Genomic DNA, 21,264 nt, shown 5'->3' on the forward strand with positions numbered 1-21,264 from the left:
TCAAATCGCGTCGGCCACATCATTTTTTATGGTATACTTTTGGCAGTGGCTGGTCGCATGTCGATTATAGTGGACAAAGTATTCCTTTTTGTTGTGCCTGGCAGTGTAATTAATTACAGTGGGGGTGGTGAAGGGGTTACACAGGTATTAGACGGCGAAAATGAACGGTTCCTTTTGGGTTGGATTGAAGGACGACTAATAGTTCATACCATTTGCACGGTTTACAATACTTTATTGTGGATATAACACGCATTTCAAGACCAGGAAACCTGAAAAATATTAAAAATTAAAGGAATTATAAAGCGTCAAAGTGGGCGCTGCACAATTCACGCGTTAAAACTGTGAACATCGTAACTCGAGAACGGATTAATATTTTTAGTTGAAATTTTAACTGAGCCTACAAAACACTCTCCTCCACAATGTGGAACACGGTCGAAACATTTTAATAAAAATTCACGGAGTTATAAATATCAACTTGGAAAGATTTTACTGAAGTAATCCTGTGATAAATGTTGTCTTAAATGTTGTTAAACTTATGCGATCTTATTGAGCGAGTTCCACATAGTGGAGAAAAGTGTTTTGTAGGTTCAGTTAAAATTTTAACAAAAAATATCGATCCGTTCTCGAGTTACGATGTTTACCGTCTTGAGAAACATAGTTTTGAGAACTTAACGCTGTAACTCTCGCAATTTTTCGAATTTTTGAATGAAATCTTTTTTTAAAATACTTCTTAGACTTGTGGCTACCATAAACAATCTATTTCTTTCGATTTATTGCCCCCGAAATACCCGTGTACCCCCTTAAGTATCAGGATACTCCAAGGAGTGAGGGTTAAACAGTGCTCGTGCTCTCGCAGTAGAAAACTCCGTCAACGGCCAGACCACGTATAAAGCACTGGTTCTCGTCCGATCACCAAAGTTAAACTGCGTTGGGCGCGGATAGTACTTGGATGGGAGACCGCTTGGGAACTCCGCGTGCCGCTGGCATCACTCTTTTGCTCACAGTTCTGGAAATTACGTTAGGTGTGTCATTTTTACCAACGATCTGTCGATGGCTGTTACTGCAATTCACTATAGTTTCGCTCTCATTTTTGCCGAGCGTGATACCGTAAACTGGGCGAACTTAGGCAGTTCATGAACATGCATTAAAGAAGGAAAAGGACAAAATTTTATGCTTTTTGAAACTTGCAGTACAATCACAAAAGATGCAATGCAAGCAAATGTGAAAATGTTAATTTATATATTATGTAAGAAAATGTTACAAAAGCTTACCAATGTTCCCCTAATTTACGGTGCTCTTCGTTGCAGATGTAATTATGAATTATTCTCTATCTTTCTTACACATAATTAAGCGTAATGAAGAATAATATTCTACTGCGAAGCACGCGCAATTTGCATCCTTCGTCCTAACAAATTCTATTCTAATTTACGGCAACAACGTACAAAGCAAATGTAACAAGCATTCTTTGCCGTCAGCTTAGGTTCGTCATGTGTACGTTCTCAAACGCTGAAAGTGGATCAGGTAAATAATACACGGCCTCTTCTAGCACAGTTGCTTAGAAATGGAAAACATTGCGCAATTTAAGTACCTTCTCCGAAATGTTGCGCGCTTTGTAACACAGTGCGAAAAGATTCTGTTGGTATAAATACATATTAACTCACGTAAATTAGTTTACAAAATATTCACTCATGGTATATTTATGTAAATAAGGTCTAAACAATGACAGGTGCAGAATAGTATTTTCTAAGATCTGTAACATTAATAATTGTGTTTATTATAGGGATGTGATTTCTTTTGTATTTTAGATACTTAGAATTTGGAATTTATTTTATCTTGATTTTTTCCATTTTAATTATTTATCGGCGAACGGTCGCGAGGAAATATGTAAGTTCGAAGTTTTTCCTGCTTTTCAATGGCAATCAATGCCCATCAGCATGTAGTTTTTACAGTGCAGATTTAAAGTGAAGCCTAGTTTTTAAGGAAGCATTCGAACTTTCGAACTAAACTCATGAAACTTTCAACTTTCGGGGCTTAGATGTAAGTGCACTCTCTAGTTTTACGAATTTGCCCCAACTTTTTTAAAACTTCAAGCATTAGAAAATGTCCATCGACAAAAGTCGTGCATGTGCTCTGACTAATATTATAGTGTGTCGAAGAATTTTAATTTTCTACCCTTATTTGAACTTGTTTACTTCGTACTGTTTTTCTTGATAAACATACCTCAGTATTAAACGTGTTGGTTGTGAATGTACACAGTAAGCTTGGAAATGCAAGCAAGGACACGAACAAAGTAATCCGTTGTTTTAAAATAAATTATTTCGCCTGAATCTATTTTGAGGAGAATCATATCGGAAAACAATAAAGGCGTGCACATGACGCGTTTAACTCGATTTAGCGTAGCTCGTTGGGAATTTCTGTCCAGTTTATAAATTAATAAACAGTAATTAATAGCCATTATTTGTGTTGATAAATTATTACTGAGTAATTGATATATATATATATAAATTCATAAATTAATACGACCGAGTACGGCTTAGAAGAATTTCGGAAATATTTATTAACCTCTTATGTACACAAACCATGAGAATCCTTTTGGAATCACGAATTTTCAAAATTTCAAAAATGAAAGTTTCAAAGAATTCAATGTATAAATCTATGCATTTATTTACTGATTATTTTTAGGTATATTTATTTCAATCCAGATCTTTGAATGTCCACTTGAATGTCGTTAACTTAAATCCTTAATTGGAGTTGTCTTACAAATTATAGTAAGCTACTTTATAATCCGATATAACAATATATCTCACATTCAATGCAACCGCAACATATAATTATATTTTATCCCGTGTTGATGCACCAATTTACGATTCTGTCTTTATCAATATTCATTCTGAAATCGACAATGATATCAAAGTATGCAACAATTATAAATAAAATATTTTTCCCTACAACCTATCAACGTGTTACTAAATATATTAAATTATTCTTCATCCTCGTTAATTCCAAATTAAAACCTAAACTAATCAACTACAGCGAAGTAATCGTTAGTTAACAAAATAATACCCGGTGATCTTATCGTAAGAATGCGTAAATTCTCTCAAACTCATGAAAATATAAATTAAAATATACTTTCGTGGTCTGAAAAGAAGTGCTCAGATGTACATTCGTCCTTTGCACTTCCACGGATACCTACGTTCGTATTTTTAATTACAGTAATGTCGGGAGCACAGCATATAAAATTCATCCGATATCGTCGGAATTGGTTGCACCTGATCGCGGCGAATAATGGCTGCACGGAGGTGTTCGTAATTGCCCTCGCGAACGAGAAAAAGGTGGCTGTACACAGGTGTTACCGGTCGGTTAATTACACCTTAGCTGATTACGACGCTGTCGAACATCGTGTTAAGTAGGACGATTTTATATTCCGCCCGTCTGTCTACCGATAACTCGATGTTGATCCGTGAAACGTCAGGAGAGAAGTGGATATGTAACGCAACGCGATCGAGCAAACATTGTCGCGCGTCGACTGTGCCACGATTTTTCTCGAACAGACTCCTCTGCTCGTTTGAGTAGAATTTGTGCTTCCAGAAAATACAATCACTGTCCCAGATCCGCGGTGCAAAGTTCATTCCTTTGTGTACCGTTCGAAAGTGGAGTAAAGTGCTCTTTCCTTCTCTCCCCATCTATTCATTTTCTTCCTTTTGCTCCTCTTCTGTCTCCTCCCTCTCGCCTCGTCTTCTCGATTCTGCCCCCCCTCTTGCTAGTTTGCACGTTTCCATCATCTCGATACTATCTCAGAGAAGTAACTCAGGTGGGAATGTCGATTACACGCCGCGGAAGAAATGGGGAAGAATAAATCACCCTAATCTCAATACATTGGGACGTTATTAACCCCATGGGACGATTTGCTACCATTCAGCTCGCTGTGATTTGCTGCACGTTGTAGCTCGTGTCAAGAAGATTCTCGGATGACACTATTTTCGCACAAAGAATCAGGTAGAACGCCTTCGACAATGGATTTAAAGTTTGGACTATTGGTGGAAAAGATATGGCAAACTGCTTGTGGCGCATTCGAGTGTCTGTAAAGCGATATTCTCGAGGGCGAACGCTGATGTGTTCTCTGGCATTTTAGACCCAAAGCTCCCGGTCCACCTTGGTTCACCCTGGGCCTTAAGGTTAGATACCCAAAACGTTATGCTGAATGCGGTCCTGGATTGCTAAAGCTACAATCTCCGACCTCTGAACGGTTTACTACGTTTCATAAAGAATAACGAGATTGTCGACAAAGGAAATGGATAGCAAACTTCTATCCAGGGCTGGGGAAAATAGATTTTTGAAGTAGATAAATCGAAATAAGTATCTTTATTTCTTCGAGTGGTGCAGGATTTGACAAATAGACTTTTCTTTGAAATAGTAGTTACATAAAGAAATAGTATTTCAAATATATATTTTAATAGTAACTCATACAAATACTATTGGGAAGTGAGTATTTCATCGAAATATAAGAAAACAGTAATTCAAATAATAATATTTTTTAACAATACCTACATAGTATTTCCAGTAATAGTATTTAAAAAATAATGACTGACTGGCTGACAATACAAAAAATGTGTGTAAACATGCATATCTGCTTTCAGAAATACTTGCAAGAAATATTTATCTGAATGTGTATATGTAATATTAAGAAGGTAGCGAGCGACATTTGGGAGGTTTACTTGGTTTTGAAATTTGTACCTCCTATTTTCGGTCCCCTATTTCTTATATTCGAATCCGAGTGTAAATAGTAAATAGCATTTACTCACGATTGAAGCACTTAAGGGGAGACCCTACCCTGAAGCCACTAACAAAAGGACAAACTTGGAGATTTTTTTTTAAAAATTAAACAAATGATTTCCCGGAGCACTGCAAAAAAACTGGCCCACATTCCCGGGAATGACTGGATCATCTGAGAAGGGAATACAAAAAAGATATATAACCTGGAATATATTATCTTCTACGTAGCGTAGAACGAAAAAATCCCTTACTTTGTCTTTTATTAGTGGCTTCAAGGTGCCCTCCTCTTAATAAAATAGTATTTTCAAACAGTATTTTCTTATGGAGATATTTCGATTTATATTTTCTTTCAACCTACTTCAAATTTTCCCCAGCCCTGCTTATATCCCCGTGGAACGGTTTTGATTACAGAAGAAATTTACGTTCACTGCTAACTTTTTTCACATTTTTCAACTGTTGATGGATTTTTGAAAACCATCAAACCAATATGCTATAAATACGAAACAGAAGTCTTTTAGTAGTGAGTTTTGTCGATGGTAAATAAAACTGAATTCTTCGACTTACGCAAGGGAACAGATCGGAACGGTGAAACCTGGCATGACAGCAGCAGATAAAGTGTTAAGTGATAGGCCAAAGCTATTTTTGAAAATCAAGGCCTGAGATACATTTTACTGTACTCAAGTGACATTTCATCGAGGTCCATATCTGAAAGTATTTCCCCGTGACTCTGAAAACGGGAATGTCACCAGCGAATTCATTTCGACGAGAGCTTTCCAATTTATGTCAACTGCGGCATACTTTCGGGTCACCAATCACTGCCCCTTTAACAACACCATTGCCCCTTCTGTTCCAAACGATTCAATGCAACCGACAATTTTTTTTTATTAAAACTGCCACGACCGCGCCACTGTCCTCTCTGTACACAGAAGCGCGTTTCGTTTTCTTTTTCCGCGGAGAGCCATCAGTGGCATCGATGGGAGTCGAGTCTGCAGACATCCAACGGTGTTTTTCGACCCGGGCGTTCGACAATCACGGCCAGGGCGGTCGGTGTTCGCGAGCTGGCCAGATCCCCAATTCCAACGCCCCCTCTTCGGTAGGCTTGATTAAATTCCACGCAAATTCTCTTCTTACGCATTAAGCGGCTTAAAACGCGAATATCTCCCGTGGAAATTACTATCCGCGTTCCGTTAACTCGCACCCCGCCGCGGAGTTTAACAACTGGATACGTGGCTCCCTCCGTCACCGTGGAACGATAGCTTTCACGGGGTAGCCATTGTAACCTGCTGGTCCCGCCCCTCCATTATCCTTCGAACTGAACAAAACTTAATCTGATGCCGCGTTCAAACATGTGCGACCGTGGTTGGCTCGGGGCGCCACACCAAGCGACTCCTTTTGATTTCAGGATGACAGAGAATGTATAGGGTGTTTCGTAAATAGATTTCGATACCTCGGGAAGTGAATCTGCACACTGTATTGAGAAAATTTGAAGGGCAGGTCGTCGCAGTCTAAGAGATTATTAGGGTGTCAGTTTTGGTAATGTGGATGAGCCGTACAGCGAGGGACTAAGGTGAATGTCCCAATTTCTGCTCATCTCCCCATTTCTGATCATTTCGTGTTTTTCTTATTATTATATGCGTTACGTTTCCACTATAGTTGCTACAAAATAATTCTAAATTTATTTTCCATGAGCAGAAATACGGACATTTAGAGCATTATATATTTAATTACAAATTACTAATAGTTAACAATCTTGAAATATCTTTCTTAAATAGTTTTTCAATTGGTTGATTTATTATTAAAGAATTAATCAATTACTCTGCAAATTTTCATCGCAAACAAATTTTTTACACCTTCTTTATGACGAGTTATCTCTTAAATCAGCAGAAATTGGGACATTCACCTTAACAAGGAAACATTCCTAATAGGGGTCTCCATGTCAAGTAAATGTTGCTACTGTTTGAAACCTTTGATAATAATAAAATCGAATATGGATTATTAGCTGATAATGGATTGTAGAATGCGAGAAAATAAGGTACATAGATTTTGTGTGCGAAGTAATCAGAACTGTAAGAAAATTTTGAGAAATTCTGTCAACTTCATCCAAGAACGCAGGTTGAACCGACTGATGAGCTTGAGAAGTCAGCATCGCACATTTCTTTAAACTATCAGCATCAATGGTCTAGTGAGAATAAGCAAGTTCAAGTAAACAGTGACATCATGCTTTAATTAGTGATCAGTTCAATCAGTGACATAATTCGTTTCCAGTAATTACATAGACGGCCATTAATGGTGGGTCGAAGTGTACTATAATAAGCAGAAATTTATATAATAATAATATACTCATATACAGTGGCGTGCAAAAGTATTCGGCCACCCTTTAAAATCGCATAACTTTTTTAAAATTAATCCAAACGATTTGAGTTTTTTCGCGAAATTCCCAAAATCAGCGATTTTCGACCTTATTCTGTTATATTTAAGCGTTTATAGCTCAGAGCAACGTTAACCGATTTTGATGAAATTTTAGGCTCGTATATAACTTACTTAAATCTACAAACGCTTTTTTTAATTTTCGTCACAGGCTCATAAAACAAAGTTTAAAAAACGACCTTTTCTACCTTTTTTGCTATTTCGACCAAGTACATTTTTTTCAAAACGACGAATCACGCCACTTAGCAAACTAATCCTTCTAGCGTCTAAAAAAAACTCAAGTCGTTTGGATTAATTTTAAAAAAGTTATGCGATTTTAAAGGCTGGCCGAATACTTTTGCACGCCACTGTAGATGCTACAGAAAATGTTTGAAATATGCATTTGTAGCATAAAGCACACACGAGGTATAGTGCATTTTAACATTGAACTTAATTCTCGCTGGAAAATACTAGACCCTGTTCGAACAGTCTTGAATTCACTTCCTAACTTTTCCTACAGATTATGTGTTACTAATTTTCGTAGTCGCGTGAGAGATTTTAAATTCCTCGAGAAATAAAAGTATTTCGAGTTGTCTGTTCGGCCTCGTATAACTCAGGAACTATGAAACACTTCTAATTAATAGATATTATGTAAAAGATACTATGAAAAATGTATATGATCGCATAATACATTTTGCTTATTTTAGTGAATAAGTTCAGCTCCCTGAAGTACTAACATGTATTTGTGAAGTACCTTCTAAATGTAGGTCAACTTTAAATATCGAGGAGCCACCTTCGGGGTGACTATTAGAAGTTACCCTGTTGGATGTTTCCTCTGGAACCTGGCAAACGATTCCGAGGAAAAAGTGTTTATGAGTCGAAACATTTTATGTTAGTTAACCGAAGCGTTCCAACGTGCACAGTGATAGTACGAAATGTGGCAGTTCCTCTGGAATAAAGTTTTTCCGCGCGAATATCTGTTTTTGAGAAACACAGTTTTAAAAATGCATGAGACGAGCCCGCGTGTAAGTAAAGTTCACTTTGATGGGTATCGGTGTAGGTATCCATCCCATGTGTGCACAGTGTATAGAGGAAGCGATTTATGGAGGAAAATACTGTTTTATTTGCAAATGTTTGAGAGAGCTTTTATAAGTAAACAGTGCGAGGTTTATGCATTCTGCTCTCAGTACTAGAAACGTAAATTGTTCGAATATCCAGTCCAATGAAGAGCTGTAATGTTGAAAATAATTTAGGTAATTAGGTAATTTATTTTTTTAAATAATTTATCCAAAGGATTACTTAATTCTAATACTCGTATTTGTACAAGTAGGTTGTTTTATTTAAGGAATCCGACGTCCACTATTTATTTACTTCAAATTCAATTCTTGTCCAAGCAATGGTTCAATTTCCATAAATTTCTTTCAAGTAAATAAGTAAATTAAAATATTAAGAGATGTTGCAGATGAAGCTACATTTTATTCAGTATGACTAAACTATAACTAAAGCATTTAAGCATAATATTGCAATCAATAATAACACTTGAATTAGTGGACAATTAATTTTGAGCAGCAAGAAATCAGTATACCAAGGCTGTCTATTATCCAAAGTCTTGCATTGCGTCTTGCAAATGATTAGCCACAGGCTCACCCAAATGTCGTGTAAAAATACTCTTAAGGGTATGGAGAACCAAATGTGTTTTAGCTACTCGATACAGTTCTACACTTCAATGATCACATTCCCACACAGCCTAGGATCTCACATAACAAACGTCGAAAGAGTAAACTGATTACGTCCCAGGGCTCTTGACATGTCAATGAGAGACTCAAGGGCGCCATCAACTTCATTCCTTGTTGCTTTGACGACGTCCCTATATCTCTACAAAGTACAATATTGATATTCAAATACGCTAGTAATATATTTTCAACTATGCTGATTGCGAGCTCTTCCTGTTGATTTTAAAGAGTTACGTCTACCTAAAGGCCCTCCAAAAACACAAATTCAGCATTTTTTATAAGGAAAAATATCGTCAAAAATAATACCAAACTTTCTCCACTAACAGATGTACTTATTAATAAGAATTTCCCAAATCCTAATTCTAACCCAATAATAACTACAGGAATTATCACTACCGATAGGAGATATGTAAGTATTTGTCCGAGGCGTTATTTTCGAGTCGTGCAAAAACAAAAGTTTGCTGACAAAGATGAGCGAGGATCACTATGAAACTCATATCTGCGCGTTGCACTAGTGAAGACAAACTTGAATGATGCATTACCATATTTTTGAAAATCAAGCCCCTATGTCAGAGATGGTCAAAAATTTTATTTGAATAAAAATTCGAATAACGAATGAAAGTTAAATAATTATTCAACAGATGGCGACTCGAATGCGCGCCAGAAATTTATTTGAAGTTGAGGTTGAGGTTGAGGTTGAGGTTGAGGTTGAAGTTGAAGTTGAAGTTGAAGTTGAAGTTGAAGTTGAAGTTGAAGTTGAGGTTGAAGTTGAGGTTGAAGTTGAAGTTGAGGTTGAAGTTGAAGTTGAAAAATGTATTCAACACTGAAGTTGAAACGCTCGACGAATAAAATAATAATCTTTATCCGTCAAAACCTTAAAGTTAAAGTATCTTTATTTGATCCGTTATTTAAATAATTTTTTATTTAGTTAACGCCCAATTCTGCCCCAAACATATATGACGCCAGTCATTACAAGAAACTCAACATTGAGGTCACATTTTTATCGCACTCCATATTTGCCTTGGATCACTATAGCTCTGTAAAGTGCACCACTAGCATTAATCATTTTTCGTACCTCATCGATTTCTCCAGCGCGTGGAGTAACCTCACCCCCGAATGGCGTTCAATTCGATAAAGGTTGCCCGCCACGCAGATAAGGAATGTCACGCATGGGCATCTGAGGATAATCGTGTTTTCGGTTCCCGTTCAATTTGCCCCTCAAAGGGCCCCGGAAACGAGACGTCATTCCGGGATGAAATGTCTCTGTACGAGGGACGGCGAGCGATGCCAGCCATTTCCTGCGTTTTACAGAAATTAATTTTGCAACGTAATTAGGGGCCCTTTCATGCCTCTCGTGTTTCTCCTGCCTCAAGTAGACAAAGGCTGTGTGTTATGCAACCAGACGTGTGCCGTGGACGCGTGTGCCCACCGGCGCATCGGGTAACCGCATTCGGAGACGACATGCAGACGCTTAATCTTTCCTTCTTGTCTCTAATGCCCCCCTTTTGCTCGGCGCTCGCTGCCCTAGCTACTGAAATTACGACCTCCTCCCAGAATTGTTGAGCTCCTTAGCACGGATCGCCGATTCTGGGGCAAATTCCCTGTGACCCGTTGATACAGTCTTAGACTTTTTCATCCCCTTCGTCCACGTCTTGTTCACCTGAAATTTCGTGCAACGGAACGGTCGAGTTCTTACTTAAGCGCCCCATCCCCCTTCTAACAAGACTATGCAATGAAATTGCTTGCAGAAGTAGGGCAAACGGGACACCTTATGGCAGTTTCGAAAATTGTAAGTTGTTTTTAGCACACTTTGAAATACAAAAAGATGTAAAATATTACTTTTGCATTAATTTATGTGGAACATTTATATGTGCAGTTATTCCATGGATTGAGGAACTGTTTTCTCTGTAAAAACCTTATTAAAATTTCAGTAAAAACGTATACACTTCTCTGCTATATGGATTACAGTTAAGAGGACATCTTTAAATTACGTAAAGCATTTTGGGGGATGGGGTCGCAAATTGCCTACGGTTCCTTACAAGGGGGGACAGTGTCTTTCATAACATTTTCTTAATCTCATTTTCAATATGAGTAGCATAAAAAGCGATATTTCATCGCGCACACGAAACGGAGTTAACTGAATTATACAAGCCATTAAAAGAACTTTAAAACTGAAAAATACAATATAAAAAATATTAGTAAACAAGTCATCGTTACGAATCGAATCGATAAGCTCGCGCACTGCCACTGTCAAATCAGTGTGTACGAGTTACCCAAGTAACTCTTGAACACTTCCCTCCCAGCGCCCTGCACTTAAAGCCATTGTCGAGTTAAATGTAGCCGCGGGCCTTATTAGCCCTGAACGAGATTGGAACGTGGTGAAAAAAGGAGAAGTCGCGGCGCCCGGCCGCGGTCGCGCGCGCGTCTCTGTTAAGTGGAAAAGCTCTCGGGGAATTGCGCCCCGTATTTCCTTCTCCTGACACCAGGCACAGCCTCGTTACTGTACGCGCGCCGTCACGTCGCGCGCGCTCTAGTTTGATCACGATTCGTCTCCAACGATTGCGCATACGTGCTGTGTAGCTGGAATTTTCGCCCGGCCACGTAATGCGAAATTATTACCGCGTTAACGGCGACGCGTGCGCTCGCGGCTGATTGATTCCCTGAAAATAGTTGCCGAAACTATGCGCCGCCGTTAGTCCGGCGGCCACCGTGCAACAACCGCGCCATCGAACCTTGCGTGCCCGCGGACGTTAACCGCCACTTCGCTGACATCGCGTATCGACCAGATCACCCTGCCGCGATGACTGCGAGGCGACTGACAATATACGAGGGCAGGGCACACGGTGCCTGGTTCTACCCTGCCTTCAATTCTTTTCGCACTGGAGCATCCCCTTTCGCGTTCCTCCCATCCGCAAGATGGGCTCGCCCCGACATCACAGGAACGCATAAAACCCATATTACAACGCGCCTGTTTACTCATCTGCCTACCTACCACCTCGCTCGCGACTCGACCTACCTACCTACCCTACCAACCTGCTCCCTTACCAACCACAGCTACAACCGACCCCTTCATCCAGCCCCTCTCGAACCGTTGCTCTCGCAGCACGGTGCCCCCATCACCATTTCAATCCTGCCGTCTCTCCTTCGTCCTCTATTCGTTCCAGTTCCTTGTTGGTCGCCTCTCTCTCTCTCTTCGCCCTGCGCTACTCTCTGCTCCCCTCTCTCACGTTCTACCAAGTCGGATCCCCTCCCTTTCCCCCTGCCAGCTCCTTCGTCCTCGTTCTACCCGCCCGCGGGATCCCCAACAAGCGCCATTCACTACCCCCGAACTTTTACTTCCGTTTTATTTTCTACGCTTAAAGAATATTTTCCGCGATAAAGAGATCGGGTTATGGCGCACAAAGGCAGGAGCTTTCATTCTGTTTGTTCCGGGGCCGCCGGAAGAGACCGCAACGTGAGCTGTATATGTATCCCCTTCTTTTTTCCCCCCGTGGCACTTTACTCCTTACCCTGCTTCTTACCGCAAAAGCTCACCCCGGTCTATCTCTTCTCTCTGCTACCACCACCACCCCCCCAACCCTCCGCCACCCTCTCCGTTCTCCTCCCGTTTCTTCAGCTGCCCCCTTTTTCCAAGCAGCCGCCTCCGCGTCGCGCGACCCGTTGCTTCGTCGACGTTTAATGAAAGCTTTTGGCCAAAGTCAGACAGATAGTTTTCCTCTATTAATTAGAGGGCTCGAGTCAAGTTACTCCCTCGCCGGGGTGTACGTATGAAACGGTGACGTCAGAGGCGCGGCGGGGCGGGATTTCTTTCGCGTTCGAGTGTTTGTCCCATCTCTCGGTAATCAGAAATTAAAATTGAAATTCCTAATTACGAGGGAATCAATAACCAGCACAGCTGCGTCGCCCCGCGGGGAATCGTGTTTACCGCGATGACGAAATTAACACCGAACCCGTGAATTATGTTAGCCCATTAATCACCGGGCAACCACTCGATTCGAATGAAAAGATTTTTTGCTTGGTGTTATGGGAAGGTTGGTTTTGGGATGATTTTTCTTAATTCTTACGAGGAGGGATGTGTATTTGTTTACTGTTCGTTTGGGTTTGTTGTTTTTAAACTGGCAGCGATACTTGTTGAAGCTCCTTGTTTGATATTTGAGTTTATGAAAATCCGTGAATGTGGAACCTTTGCTTTAATAAGCAAATGAACGATGTTGAGGAAGATTCTTTTTAAATATAATTTATAAAAGGAGCAACGCCATGGTTCGTAATTAAAACCTGACTCTCGCCATTGCTTTTAATTATTAGGATAAAAGAATGGAGAGCCAATTTTGTAAATATAATCTGTACGAATAATATATTGCTTTCAAAATCATTTTAGTGATGCTGGTTTTACTATCATTGTATTAAAGTTTTGCAATATGAAAAGTAACGTCGCGTTTTTAACAATACAATCGACAAATACAGTTTCCTTGGTCAAAGTTATTTTCATATAACGTTATTGTTAGTCACAGAATTACTCACCAACACAAGCTCTAGCATTGAATTTTTAAAATTGAGCCAATTAATGTGAAAGAAGAAAATCAATAAATATGCACCTTCGGAAGACATTTGACATATTCACTACCACACTAGTTTTCAAAACCATATAAATGAAATACTGTTCATTTACTCACAATTTCAAAAGACATAAAGTAAGTGAGAGTTACTATTTCAGAGTAGAAGTAATATTATTTATTAACCCTCGATTGTTACACCTATTTTTTCGAACGTAGTTGTCACACTGGATTGATTCTACCCAAGCCAATTTTCAATCAGTTCCTGTTTAAAAACGATCTGTGAAATTAAGTTGCAAAAATTCTGAGATAAAGTTTCAACATTGTAGAATATATGTTCATCCTTGAAAATTAGCATTTAAAGTATCATCGTGTTTAAACAGTAGTACCATTTTTAATGATGCCCCAAATATATCTTACCTCAAAATTAAACCCTTGGTCATTTTGACCCAGTGTGACAACCGAGGGTTAATGATTTAAATCAGCATAAATGCAAAAATTTCGTGCAAAGGCATAATAACAACGATTTTCAATAGCTTTATGTTCTTTCTGGTTATTCTCGCCTTTACTGCAATTGAGGACCTTGCACCAAGAGGGGTGCTGCTCCATCTTTACCAACTTCGAGTAAATTAGAAACAACTGCTCATAAAATAATTGCTTTGACTTAGCATTAAAAAGAGAACACTAATTGAAAAATATATATTTTCACACAATTAATAGCAGTTATTCAGCTGATAAGTATTTATATCTATTTTTGGCGAATTTTTCAAATTTGTTGTATTCGTATTGCGCAAAACAGTAATGCGTGCAGATTCAAAAATTGCATTAAACCGCTCGTTTGTTATGGGATTTGCATCAGTCGTGTACCAAACAACGTAGATTTTTTTTACATAATATATTAAACGTCATAACTCAAAAGCTGTCAAAAATAGAGCTGCACCCTTCTTTCTCCTCAATTACTACTTCCACTAATCCTTATGTATTACATCATTCAATTGATTAATAATAATAATAATAACAGACTTGGCAACGAAACAGTACAGCCACACAATAATCAATTCAATTCTCCCTGTCGATAATAAAAATCATCCTAAAGAATCTTAAACTACATCGTGCCAACGAATCACGTGACAAAACGAGTAAAAACTTCCCTCGGCAGATTTCACGGCCGGGCCAACCACCAGCATTATTCAGATTCCCCGTCAACCAAGACACCGTGAATTATAACAGAAACGATTGTGATAACGAGGCGAACGCTGGAGTCTCGAGATGAGTCCGCGGGTATCCGCTCGTCATACAGAGTCTTAAATTAGAGGACGGATCGAATCAGATTTTCTTTCCAATTGGGAGGGTTCGTGGGATCGCGGGCTCGAATCAACTAGTCGAGCGGCCAGTCCGCCGTGCTCCGTCCTGCAGCCGGGCTGGCAAAAGGATCGCCGGAAGCGACCGGGCAAGGATCGTGGAACTGAGCTGATAATGATATGCGGTCGATTCAGGGGGGGGGGGGCCGGCGATGCCCTGGAAAAAGTTTCTCGTCGTTCCAGCGAGTATTCAAATTATTCCCGCCCGGCGTGGAAAAAGTTTCAGATGGCGGTTACCGCGGTTGCCATTCTACCCTCCCAGCCACGCTCCCCCAGAAATCGACGAGCGGAGAGCAAAGGGGGGCAGGGGATCGCGAGCCCCGTGTAACAGGGCTAATTATCGGGTGTAACGGGATCCCGATTGGCCGGGCGAAAAGGGGTTTCATCCGTTCCTATTAAAAGTGGAGGAGCGGCTCACGGACACGTGACCGTGCCTAAGAAGATTATCAAGTTCGCGGGACGGTGGTTCCCGAAGTTGACCTTCGCCGGGCGGCGCAAAAACGTCTCGCCCCGGCAAAGTCGGGTGGAAAGTTTCTGAGGGAAAGCGCGGGACCGCCGCATTAATCTTTTCACACGGCTTGGAATATTAACGACGATGTCTTTAATGGAACACGGGACGTCCCCCTACCCCCGGCGGGGCGAGCTCGAGAGAATTGAAACTGACGAGTTGTACTGATCTTTATTTAATGAGCTGAACAGGCCCGCGCGATGCGCGCTGTCGTTTAATCCCTTTTCCAACTGCCTGGCTTAATGCGCCAAAGGATATTAAATCATTTCTTTGTTACTCGGATCTTTCGCAAACATGCTAGATACTTACGGGGCTGGGGACCGCGCGATTGGTAGGGAGTGTAACGAGGTCAATTATTCGCGAAGCGTCGTTCATTAGCTACAGAAATAACGAAGTATAAAGTATCTTCGTAATGGTATTAGCGTTTTGTAATTAATGAATGGTGAAGCATGGAAAGGTATCGTTAGCATTATTAACGGAAGTATGGTCTTAGCACTGACAGGTGTAGTGGTTGTTGGTGGCTTGTGGATTAAATTTATGTGAACGTTGTTTATCATCTAGAGAATACGTTGTTGTGTATAGATCACTATTAGTGACCTTAAAATATTCTACAGAAATTATGGGGAATTCTAGAGTGTAAGGGTTTAAGGATCAAGCTACAGATAATTAAGGGGTTACATACTTTCTCGCCGTCAAATAATTGATCAATTTTTTGGATTTTTTTCTCGAGAGCTGTGAGATAAATCGAATACGTTATAATTGTATCATGTTCTTGAAACCCTTATTCATATAAAAACATGTGTTGGGCATACTTTTGTCTAATATTGCACTTCGTTTTCTGCGGCTGCAGCAACCTCTGCACCAAAAAGGGGGATTCCTTATCAGCATGATATTTCCCTGAAAAAACACACAACATTAAAAATTCAACGCCTGTCTTATAAAATGGTGTTGTAGCAATGAGCCATCGTACCAAATTTTTTAATTTTTAGAAAATAAGAAAATTATGCTGTTTTGAAAAAGGAAGTCGATTTTTCGTCTACAATTTCGACCTTTAAATGGTAAAAAAAATATTGACGATAGTGTTGACGAGGATATACAGGGTATTCCACTATAGGTGGGCGTCCTTTTAGAGGGTGATTGTACGTGGCAAACTAAGACGCAAATCAAGAATGACGAAATTGCCTTTAAGGGTTTGTTTCCGAGTTATTAACGCGTGAAAGGCGTCTGACGCGAGCGACTTAAACTACTGCCAGCGCGCAGTAGTAGTTATCCGCGCCACGCTCGACGAGGGCAGTAGTATAAGTCCCTCGCGTCAGACGCCTTTCACGCGCATGTTCAACAATTAATAACTCGGAAACGAAGCCTCAAACGCAATTTCGTCTTTCTTCATTTTCGCCTTATTTTGGCCTGCAGAATCGTCCACTAGAAGGATATTTAGTTGATTAGTTGTTGAAATGTTAGTAGTTGAAATTTAATGTGTGGGAAGATCCACGTGACAGTTCTACAGGTCCACAGTGTGGGTTTAAAATACAAGACTACAATTAATTCTGAGTATTAATAGGTGTATCTACTTTACGGTCCAAAGCTTTAATTAAATAATTCTGTTTCAAAATAGGTGTTCCAAAGCCGTAGGCAATTCAGATTTTTTTTATAATTAATACTGAATACTTTGAGTACTCTATGAATGTGATATCTGTACGTAATGAGTGAAACGAAGTGCTTTTACGAGTGTGCTGGGCTTTATGCGAACGTATAGGGAAACTTTTTTGATCTACCAAGTGATTTCTCTATCTGTATGCTTTCGTGCGAGGAGCAAAAGTAGAGAGAGCTTTTTAAGAGTTCACATATAATAGAATTGTAAAATCGATGTCCAGAGAATAAGAGCAAAAACAGGAGCTGAGCTGCTGATCAAAGGTTTTCTGTTCATCCTATAGGTCCATCGCATATTCTTCACAAATGTGACAGGAACAGTTGATTATTTAACTGTTCCTTAATATTGGACTATTCATGCAAATAAACGGAAAGAGTGATTTTAGAAACGTTGATTTGCAAACATGTCTTTTTAACTTTCTTAATTGAAGCTTACTTTGAACTTCTACAGTTCCAAAGCTTCAATAACTTTTAACAAATAATTCTACTCTAACAGTGCGTGCTGTTCAATCACAGATCTTATTTAAAGACCACAGGATGTTTCAGAATATTATTGTAGGTTAGATGGAGAAGTGTATCAGTTATTAAGTGGAAAACATCATAATTATAAGCGGCAAGAGAATGGAAATATTGAAATTAAACAAGACAATATCCATAGAGAGAATTTTGTAATAAATTTTGCACTAATCAATAAGTTGACATTTCATACTGACAAAATTATATATCTATGTACAATGTAGGGCATAGAATAGTACCCACTTTAAAACAGAAATAACTCACTCATTTATAACTAAAAGTCTTATTTCTTCATCTCACTTGAAAGAAGGAATATTCCCATTTGCAGAAATTAAGTTTTAAAACTAATTTCGATCAACTGCCCTCCCTTTCCATAATACACCGTTAAAGCCGTTTAACATAACTACCTTCCACCTTTTACGATATTTCTTACGAGGTGCCTCTAATTTCTATTGTCAGGCGCAAGCTTCTAGTTCCCCGACGATGTCCACACGACGAAAGGAGCAATGTCTTCAGAAAAACCCCACAAGAGAAGCTCCAACTTCTCTCTTAAACATGCCCAGAAACGCAAAATCGCTTTTTCGTTGAGCAATTGAGTAAGAACGCGCCTCGCGGGGCAGAGTTCACGATTTCTCTGTCGAACAGTGATATTGTTCCTATGATATTTATCGATTTCTCGATATCAACGAGGTACATACCTACATGATTGAATCGCGAGCTTTCGAGTAACTATTATACTTTAAATTTGATGGTGGTTCCGTGAGCTGCTACTACCTCGAGATGTGTTTCCTTGCGGTTTCTTGCAGCAACAGCATTTCCCCGATGTAATCTGAGGTCTGCAGTCTTACGGGTATGCACGAACTCGAGAGCCCTTGGGGTGCTTATTAATTATTTCGCCGTTTCCTTGGTTGCGTTCAATCATCCTATCCCCCCTTTCTCAGTTTGGCACCCGCCCACGATCCATGTTTCGATTTACCGATGCTGGCCCTCGGTTTACACCTGAGTACGCCGACCATATTTTCTTCTTCCCTCTTAATACTTATTTATCCCTGGCCTATTTTGCCGCATGGCTTGGGATAATGTAGCACGACATCGATAATGTCTTCCTGATCCCGTAGCCAGTATCGTATCCGGGTTACTCGAAAGGCATCGTGACCGACTTGACAAATATTCGCATTTAATGGAGCGCATTATAATCCCAGTTAAGTGGCTAAGATCTGGATATACATGTAACGATATTATAATGCTGATGACGCTCGGTTGTTAAACTGTAAGTGAAGAATTTTAAGAATTATTAATGAGAAATTGTTACTCATTTCATTTTGTTCGTTAGTTAGAAATCATTTTGGAAATATTAAAAATACACGATGTGTGTGGAAAGCTTGTACAGAACGAAGCACAACCAGACAGTAGCGCACTAAGGATTTATTCTTGGGAGTAGCCGAGTTGAAGGGATAAAAATATTTTTAATGCGAATTCAATAAAGTTCATTAGGTGATTATAAAAATTTACTTAAGGGAGTACTCTAGTGTAACTGCTCGGTTTTCAACGCCATCTTCGGGAATTTATTTAACAGAAACTATAAGTTTATACTATCTGGCGTTTTGCCTGCATATTAAGGTATGTTTGAGGTAATACTCAGAATTTTTTGAACTTTTTTAACGCACATATACATAGATATAGTCGGTGGCGCAAACTTCTTTAAAAAAGTTATTTTCCGACAGGCGTTGATGTGGGAACTGTTCTAGTCATCCAAAATGGAAAAACTGAGGTTCATTTTCTTTATTATGTTTGCCGCTATGGTTGGAACCTAGGACGAGTCTCTATCTTGTATAAAGTTAATTCTACAGAACAAAAACAGCTAAATTTATCAGCCAAAATCGAACATTTTATTTCACAACGCTGTCATTGTGCAAATTTTTATTGTTAAGGAGCCTCTGTGGTTCCAACCATAACGACAAACATAATAAAGAAAATAAACCTTAGTTTCCCCATTTTGGATGACTAAAACAGTTCCCACACCAACGCCTGTCGGAAAATAACTTTTTTTAAGAACTTTGCACCACCGACTATATCTATGTATATGTGCGATAAAAAAGTTCAAAAAAATTCTGAGTATTACCTCAAACATACCTTAATATACATGCAAATCGCCAGATTGTATAAACTTATAGTTTTTGTTAAATAAATTCCCGAAGATGTCGCTAAAAAACGGGTAAAATCTAGATATCTTTTCTTTTTACTCTTGAAGTACTTCAATCGTGGTTATATTAATCTCCTTTTTCCTTTTTCTTTGGTGGTTGCCAGGGCCCCTTGGCCCTCTCTGGGTGCGCCACTGCAACCAGACCACTGCTGTATAATATAATCCCAATCAAATCTAATTTTAGAAATAAGAGAAACACACGAACTTCTTCGGAGTGTGCCTACAACATTTATAGAAGCAACGCACTAAAATCAAAATTACCACCTAACGCTGATTGCCCTAACTACATTCCCCCCACAAATTAAAGAACCTTCGCAAACACAGCTGTTCCGTTACCGCAGTAATAAGCAACAACCTCGTCCGCACGCATCTTGAGCAAGTGCCCCCTACGTACATACATCACAGACCCAGCATCGACCACGCGAAACCCTCGGCCTCCCTCGCAGCGCTACCTACAAACCATAAAAACGCCCACCTACTAAATTCCATTTATCAGACCTCGAGGATCTACCCGAGCCGCAAGTACGCGCGAGGCGCCTATTTAAAGAAATTAAGCTCGAACTTCCATGAAGGACGCTTCGGAGAAGGGCGCAAAGCAAACCAAAAATCTACTCCACCCACCCCTACTCCTGTTCCATCTCGCGCCGGCCCTCGGATCGCCATGCACAATTTCCCAAGCACCCACCTCGCATTTCCTTGGACCCGCTGGAATCCCGAGTTCGACCACTCGAGCGGAACACGTGGAAACGATGCCCCGCCGCGAAGGGCGGGCGGCGGGGAGGGGCCGTGAACTTAAACGGAAGCGGTCGCCCGATCGTCGGGCGCGGCACCGTTAATCCTTTCGCGCGGGGGTTTAATGGAACGTTCGCTGGGCATCGCGGCGCGTAACAATAATGTATGGCCGGGCGTAATCAATCATTTTTCGGCCCCGTGACACGGCCATTTTGCCCCGCCGCTATCAATCGTGACGGATTCGACGCGGCGTGTACGTGACCGACCGATTCGCAGAGCTAATCGAATTTATTTTACACTCTGTTTGAAAACGCCGGAACGAAAGCCCGGGCCGCGGTGGCAGGGGCGGGAGGGGGCAGATCGTAGCGGAGCAGATCGTGTGCACCGTCGTTCCAATTGCTCGGGGTATCTAGTCCCAGATCGCGCGTATCGACCGTCGTCGCCCCGCGAGTCATCGGCATGGGTGCAATCGTATACGCGGGGGGAGGAGTGGCCGACGGTTGACACGGTCCGTTTGCCGCGTCAGAGGCAAATTATAACGAGCCAACGGTCACGAGTGGCTTCCACGTCAAGGGTACCCGGTTTAAGGTTCGCGATTAATGCGGGTCGATTGCGATCTGGCCCGAATTGCGTTATGTCTCGCAGCCGCCGCTCGCGGCCACGCAAACGAGCTTAATGACGCTCGGTGTACCGTGATCCGGCCCGCGTTCCCCTCCTCTCTTTCGCTTTCGTTCCTCCATTACGCCCGAATTATTGGCATTACGCTTCGCTCGAGCAACCGGCGTGCTTTCTCGGCCGTGCCGCCGGGCAAATCAGGCACCCCGACAAT

General features: G+C 40.6%; 1 protein-coding gene and 1 non-coding gene across 2 annotated transcripts in view; both read left to right on the plus strand.

Moving 5' to 3' along the window:
- The window catches only part of Sol1, a 696,665-nt gene that overhangs the window by 381,219 nt on the left and 294,182 nt on the right, over window positions 1-21,264 (plus strand). The window lies entirely within an intron of this gene.
- Window positions 868-986, plus strand: LOC143374447 (5S ribosomal RNA). The gene has a single exon (XR_013086662.1). It is a non-coding gene; the product is annotated as a 5S ribosomal RNA (ribosomal RNA).

Source organism: Andrena cerasifolii, chromosome 10 (genome assembly GCF_050908995.1).
Source record: "Andrena cerasifolii isolate SP2316 chromosome 10, iyAndCera1_principal, whole genome shotgun sequence".
Taxonomy (NCBI): domain Eukaryota; kingdom Metazoa; phylum Arthropoda; class Insecta; order Hymenoptera; family Andrenidae; genus Andrena; species Andrena cerasifolii.